Below are 7,387 nucleotides of genomic sequence, written 5' to 3' on the forward strand. Positions count from 1 at the left end.
CTCTCTCTCTCTCTCTCTCTCTCTCTCTCTCTCTCTCTCTGTCTGTCTGTCTATGTATCTATCTTTCTTCCTGTCTTTTAAACCTCTCTCTTGGTATTTCTCTCTATGGTTTGTGGCATTTCCAACCTCGTCTCATTGTTTGACGTGTGTGCATGTGAATTTGTGTGTGTGTCAGACCTGACTTGCTGCTATGACGGGAGTGGTTGGTAAAAGCAGCAGTTATTGTTTTGAATTCTTTCCTTGTTTTTGGAGTTCTTCTTCTTTTGTGGTTTTGGTTCAGTTCACTAGCTAGATAAGGAACTAGTTTCGTTTGCCGATTTGTTATGGAGACTTGATGATTCCTTTTTATTAGGAAATTCCTTTATTTTAATTTCTTTTTCCCAATGGTGAATACGCTGTGAATAAGTTGATAAGGTGTGATCACGACTGTCTCGTTTAGAAACAGTCCTCTGATATGAAGAGGCCTGTGTCACTAATGGTAACCTATTCCCTATGCAGAGCCCACAGGGCCCTGGTCAAAAGTAGTGCACTACGTAGGGAACAGGGTGCCATTCTCTGGTCTAAAGTAGTGCACTACGTAGGGAACAGGGTGCCATTCTCTGGTCTAAAGTAGTGCACTACGTAGGGAACAGGGTGCCGTTCTCTGGTCTAAAGTAGTGCACTACGTAGGGAACAGGGTGCCATTCTCTGGTCTAAAGTAGTGCACTATATAGGGAACAGGGTGCCGTTCTCTGGTCTAAAGTAGTGTACTATATAGGGAACAGGGTGCCATTCTCTGGTCTAAAGTAGTGCACTACGTAGGGAACAGGGTGCCATTCTCTGGTCTAAAGTAGTGCACTACGTAGGGAACAGGTGCCATTCTCTGGTCTAAAGTAGTGCACTATATAGGGAATAGGGTGCCATTCTCTGGTCTAAAGTAGTGCACTATATAGGGAATAGGGTGCCATTCTCTGGTCTAAAGTAGTGCACTACGTAGGGAATAGGGTGCCATTCTCTGGTCTAAAGTAGTGCACTATATAGGGGAATAGGGTGCCATTTGGGACGCGGGCCGAGGTTGGTACGAGGGCTTCTCTGATTGGTTCTTAGTTTGATTTATCAATGTGATTATTGATTACTTATCGGCCCTTGGGAGTGTGGGACCAGGTGTTAGTGGTTGTGTGTGTGTGTGTGTGTGTGTGTGTGTGTGTGTGTGTGTGTGTGTGTGTGTGTGTGAATTTGACGACATGAGCAGAGAAAATGAACTTTATTTCACGACAACCACGTTGCACTCCTGACTGTCAGGGGGGCGCACCTCCACGCTTTGGGCACAGGACACAGGAAATAGTATGTTTAGCCAATGGGAAAGGCCCACCTAGGCAGAATACAGTATTTGTAGCCAATCAGACAGCCCCATGTAGGCTGGATTCTGTATGTCTAGCCAATGGGAAAGGCCCATGTAGAAAGTGTATGAGGGCAGGTACAGGACAGAGACACACCTGACTAGAGGTGTGGTCAAGCAGGTTGAAAGGTCAAGCAGGTGTAAAGTATGTATACACGGCATCATTCACAGCTCAGAGCATAGCTACTGTATAATGTATTTACTTCACTAATATCACTAGTTACTGTGAGTGACATGTCAAAAAATAACAAAGTGATACAAATGCAAAACTAGTGGAAGTTCACTGTGACGGGTCGGTCGGCTTTTAAATTTAACCAATCAGCATCCTGTTTCCGTGGTGACGGCAGTTATAAACATAAATGATATTATACATATATAAATATCTACGAGGGCATGTATTAGTTTATTAAAAGGTATATTAATAAAATGCTGCAGTGTGTGTATGGCTGATAGAGAATAAAATGTACAAGTAATTTCCTGTTGTGTTTTTATTGTGATGAGAAGTGCTGTTGATGAAAACCTTACAACTCTTCTCTTCTTTCATTGAGTACAGTAGTACAGTAGAACTTATTACAGTACAGAACTTATTCATGGGTTGCATTGTTTCATCACAATATTGTTTTGAACATTCGTTTTGGACTGATGCCTGACTGAGCATTCTACTCAATGCATCGTCAGTGAGAGCTGATGAAGATTTCATCAACACTGCATTACAGTGGCTTGGAAATACAATAATGACATTCAAAAGGAGGCAAATAATTAGTAGGAAAACCTTTTGTCATCATTTCTATGTCACCAGATTGACTTTAGATGCAGTATAACGTTCGCTAGCTAGCTAAGATTGAGGGGAGGCCACTGGATTTTAGCTAGCTAACGTTAGCATTGCTAGCTAAGATTGAGGGGAGGCCGCTGGATTTTAGCTAGCTAACGTTAGCATTGCTAGCTATTTTTGACTAAAATGTAAATGTAAAATATATTTTGGGACGAACTTTGTTAGCTAATGACAACATTGCCATCTGTCTAAAATACATTTGACAACATGATAATTCTGGCAAAGTTGTTTCCTACTAAAATATTTGACTCCTTTAGCAATGGCATCGTATTTCCAGGACGCTATAGTGTAATTTAGACTAAACGGTCGTTAGCCACCGTCCAGAATGACTGGGTTTATCACCCCTTTAGGGCACCGCTGATAGAGGGCGGCTTGAGAACGTTCATAGCAATGGCGTGACGCGACCAAGTGACGGAGGTGCAACCTGTGAATAAATTACAATGTCGAGAAGAAAACACATTCATTCACAAAACCAGTTCAACGAGAACCAATGACAATACAATAGAATTGACGGGAATAGAATATAATTGAATTTAAGTAGAATGTCAAGAAGAAAAACACATTCATTCACAAAACCAATTCAATGAGGACCAATGACAGACAATCAGGTGTGTTTCATGGGTCAGAATGTGATGTGAATCATACTGTAAGTAAGCCAATGTATTATAATCAGACACACCACCAGAGGGCAGAGTTTCTACATTTTACATTTTACATTTTAGTCATTTAGCAGACGCTCTTATCCAGAGCGACTTACAGGAGCAATTAGGGTTAAGTGCCTTGCTCAAGGGCACATCGACAGATTTTTCACCTAGTCGGCTCAGGGATTAGAACCAGCAACCTTTCGGGTTACTGGCACTACGCTCTTAACCACTAAGCTACCTACCTTCTACTGTTTAGTTAGACACCACCAGAGTTTCTACATTTTTTACATTTTAGTCATTTAGCAGACGCTCTTATCCAGAGCGACTTACAGTTAGTGAGTGCATACATTATTTTTATTTTTTTCATACTGGCCCCCTGCGAATCGAACCCACAACCCTGCCGTTGCAAACGCCATGCTCTACCAACTGAGCTACATCCCTGCCGGCCAGTCCCTCCCCTACCCTGGAAGACGCCAGACCATTTGTGCGCCGCCCCATGGGTCTCCTGTTTCTACTGTTTAGTTAGACACCACCAGAGTTTCTATTAGAGGCCTTCACGGATCCACCTGTACCCGAATACACGAGACCAAATCCGTGTCTGAATCCAGAATTCTAAATAATGTCACGGGTTTGGGTCGGATCTGATTGTCAGGGGTATGTGTAATTTTAACTGACTTGTCTGGAAGGGCCCTTACAGATCAGAGAGAGAGAGAGAGAGAGAGAGAGAGAGAGAGAGAGAGAGAGAGAGAGAGAGAGAGAGAGAGAGAGAGAGAGAGAGAGAGAGAGAGAGAGAGAGAGAGAGAGAGAGAGAGAGAGAGAGAGAGAGAGATTGTATCTTTTATCCTGCTGCTCTTGCTTTTCAATCATAAATCATCAAAGCGGCAATAGGTTACAGTCATAGAGCCTTGCTCCATGTGTGGCCATAGTTAGGAGATATCTAATCAAGGAAAGATGGAATTAAAAGTTAAAGGAGAAGGATAGGCTACAATGACCAAGAGCCAACAGGTAGGCAGGCTGCTACTTCATATTATGAATGGAGTGTGTTATTTGTAACTGTAGGATGAGAAAGTGCATGCACTGCAGCATAGTTAGCCTAGCTAGCTAACGTTAGCTGGCTTAACTAGCTTCTTCGTCCCGCTTTGATGCAGTCCAACACAGGTACGACATAATCATATCGGATGATGAATAGCTTAGCTATGGCAGCTATTGGTCTACTATAGCCTGTCTCTCCCCCACTCCTCCCTGCTCCCCAGCCTGGTCTCAGAGCATTTCATATTTTTCTGTATGTAAATTCTGATAGACTCCATTTAGTATGATATGTTTACGTTTGGTATTGTTACATAAGACAGATGGTTACTTAAGGCATAAAACGAGACGTCGGAGTTTCTACTGTTTTAGTCAAAGATTTGTCTAACTAACCCAAGATGGACCACAGCCTGTCCTTTCCAATGGGAGAAAATTAATCATAGCGGGCAGAACATGCAAGGAGGTGGGCAGAGCCAAGCACGAGCTAGCGAGAGCCTATTGGTGCGTTCTAGCATATATTTGCATATTTCTGTTAGGGGAACGCCTACTCTGTGAAGTGGACGTGTGTAATAAGTCACCCTTTCACTCCTTATAAACAACACCATTTTATAAAAAGTTTGGCAAAGGGTAAAGTCTACTAAACTTAGTCCACACTGTTTGTAACAGATTTTAGTGTTGGAAACAGAAAACTGTATTGAGATCAAATATTTAATCGATGAGAAAATTAGCAGAATGTCGGCCAAAATCCATCTCGCTCCATCTTCTCCCACTGCCGGCCACTGGGCTTCCACTCAGCACCATATTTGGTAGCGAGTAGAAACGTCAACCGGATGCTTCACATTTATACATCCGGTGAAATATCTGTCTAATTTTTCGATCTGTGGTTTAGTTAGACACTACCAGGGAAAATGTACAACGATTCCCAAACGGTGGCGTGGTAGCGTTTAACAGTATCTGAACATGCAACAGTGAAACATACAAAATAATAATGTAAAACAAAGAAATAACTAAGAAAAATAAAACAGAAAAACAGCACACATTGAAACAAAGACATGAGGCAGACACAAGGATAGCAGAAACAAAACGTTCGCTTTCAAATACAATTGATCAAATGTGGATTTACATCCACATTTGTAGCATTTAAAATATGAGCGTTGTTGTGAGTGAAAAAATTGTATGTTCCCTGACCGGGAATCGAACCCGGGCCGCGGCGGTGAGAGCGCCGAATCCTAACCACTAGACCACCAGGGAAACCTGCTTCACTAATGACAGGGTGAGGTTTAATTTGGTTACTCAGCGCTGATTTTAAACTAAGTTCAACATGTGGCTCTTTCTTTGGAAGACACGATAACGACAGATAAAAGAGATCAGTATCTTTGCAATAACACATCCAGAAGCTGTGTGCACGGGCTCCCTTTCCCGCACTGTAGGCTGTCTGTGATGTTTGTAGCTATATGGTTTACAGCTAGCTAGCTCCGGCCTTTAGTCTTTCGGAGTTCAAAGTCAAGCTGTCCCCGGCTATGAGAGCAGGAATTGAACGCAGCAGACAGCAGACAGCGGCAGGAGAGGGCCGGGCGGGTGAAAGTTGCCAAAACAGCCAACTCTGAAGGAGGGTCTTCGATGATGAGTAGGGTTGACAGGAGGAGCTGAGGACAAAGAAAGTGTTGCATCAACAAGCAGGTGTGTACAGCATATACATCAACCAAACATTACAGGGGCAACAGGCAGGGTAGTCTGTGTTGAGTTATGTCAACTAATGTCATACAGAAGTCACATATCTATCTATCTATCTATCTATCTATCTATCTATCTATCTATCTGTCTGTCTGTCTGTCTGTCTGTCTGTCTGTCTGTCAGTCAATCCATCCATCCATCCATCTATCTATATCTATCTGACCATCTAATGCCAATAGCTAAATGGAGTCAATCAGTTATACATTTTAGCCAATGGTGTAAAATACTTAAGTAAAAATACTTCAAAGTACTGCTTAAGTAGTTTTTTGCGGTATCTGTACTTTACTTGACTATTTATATTTTTGATTACTTTTACTTTTACTTCACTACATTCCTAGAGAAAATAATGTATTTTTTACTCCATACATTTTTCCTGACACCCAAAAGTACTCGTTACATTTTTAATGCTTAGCAGGACAGGAGAATGGTCCAATTTACACACTTATCAAGAGAACATCCCTGGTCATCCCTACTGCCTCTGATCTGGTGGACTCACTAAACACAAATGCTTCGTTTGTAAATTATGTCTGAGTGTTGGAGTGTGCCCCTGGCTATCCTTAAATAAAAAAACAAGACAATTGTGTGATCTGGTTTGCTTACAGTTTTTCTCCATTGGTTTGGCTCATTTCTTGAAACAGAAATTACATTCTCAAAACTCTAAGATCATTTGGCAAAACAGTCTTACAGTTCAGCACAACACTATAGCTCACTTGCAAAAGCTCATATCTCTCCTAAAACTGTTCACTCATGCTTCAAAACTAAATTCCTTTCCCATATAAGGAGTCAGTGCCACGAAAATGGCAAAGATCCTTCTCAATTGCTTTGGCTCATTTCTTGAAACAGACCGGACGTTCTCAACACTCTTGGTGCTTTAGCCAAAATAACGTGGATGGTTCGGCACAACACCATGGTTCACCTGCAAAAGCTCATACCTCTCCCAAAACAGTTCACGCATGTGTCAAAACTAAATTTCCTTCTCATTTAAACAGTCAGTGCCCCCAAAATGCTTCGTCCCTTTGGCATTGTGTAAGCACTGCAAGTCAAAATGTTTAGATGTTTTGTCACTATGGCAGAGGACCATTGAAATATCCCTCATGTCCACCTTTCAGTCTTAGCCCAGTCCTTCATTGACAATGGTTACTGTACTGTTTTTTGTCTAGCTAACAGAATACAATTGTGTATAAAACTGAAAAAAATAAATAGGATTTTAGGGTAAGAGTAGCCTCCAAGGTTTGACATCACACATTGCACTCATACTGCCAAGGAAATTGTAACCATTATCATTCACACACATAAAGTAACTTCCATACATCAGAGTAAAAGAAAATGTATACAGCATAATATACTGTAATATAAACACACAAACAAAAAACAATGAAAATTATATGCAGCCTACAGTGCTGTAAATAAAGCTGGAGTTTCACAACTAACAGTTCTTCACTGGTCGCTGTCCTCACCCTCCTGGCCATCCACACGCTGCTGTCTGTCTGGCCACAGATTCTCGTCCACATCACAGCTTATATTCTCCCTTGCGATGCAACGAGGGAAGAAACGGCGTGCATGTCGCAACCATCCCCTACACTGATCTGCTGTAATATCCTCACACGCAGCGTCCATTGCATGGAGCAGGGACCTCTGATCTTGAGCCCGATGCTCATACACTCTCCACCTCCAAGCGGAGAAATACTCCTCAATAGGATTGAGGAAAGGAGAGTAAGGTGGTAGGAACACCATGACCATCCTTGGATGAGTAGTGAACCAGGCCCTGATGAG

General features: G+C 42.1%; 1 non-coding gene across 1 annotated transcript; it reads right to left on the reverse strand.

The window, feature by feature from the left end:
* Positions 1–5,059: 5,059 nt before the first annotated feature.
* On the reverse strand, positions 5,060–5,131 carry trnae-cuc. Its single transcript has one exon. It is a non-coding gene; the product is annotated as a tRNA-Glu (tRNA).
* Between the last annotated feature and the right edge of the window lie 2,256 nt (positions 5,132–7,387).

The sequence above is a fragment of the Coregonus clupeaformis genome, unplaced genomic scaffold (assembly GCF_020615455.1).
Source record: "Coregonus clupeaformis isolate EN_2021a unplaced genomic scaffold, ASM2061545v1 scaf0275, whole genome shotgun sequence".
NCBI lineage: Eukaryota > Metazoa > Chordata > Actinopteri > Salmoniformes > Salmonidae > Coregonus > Coregonus clupeaformis.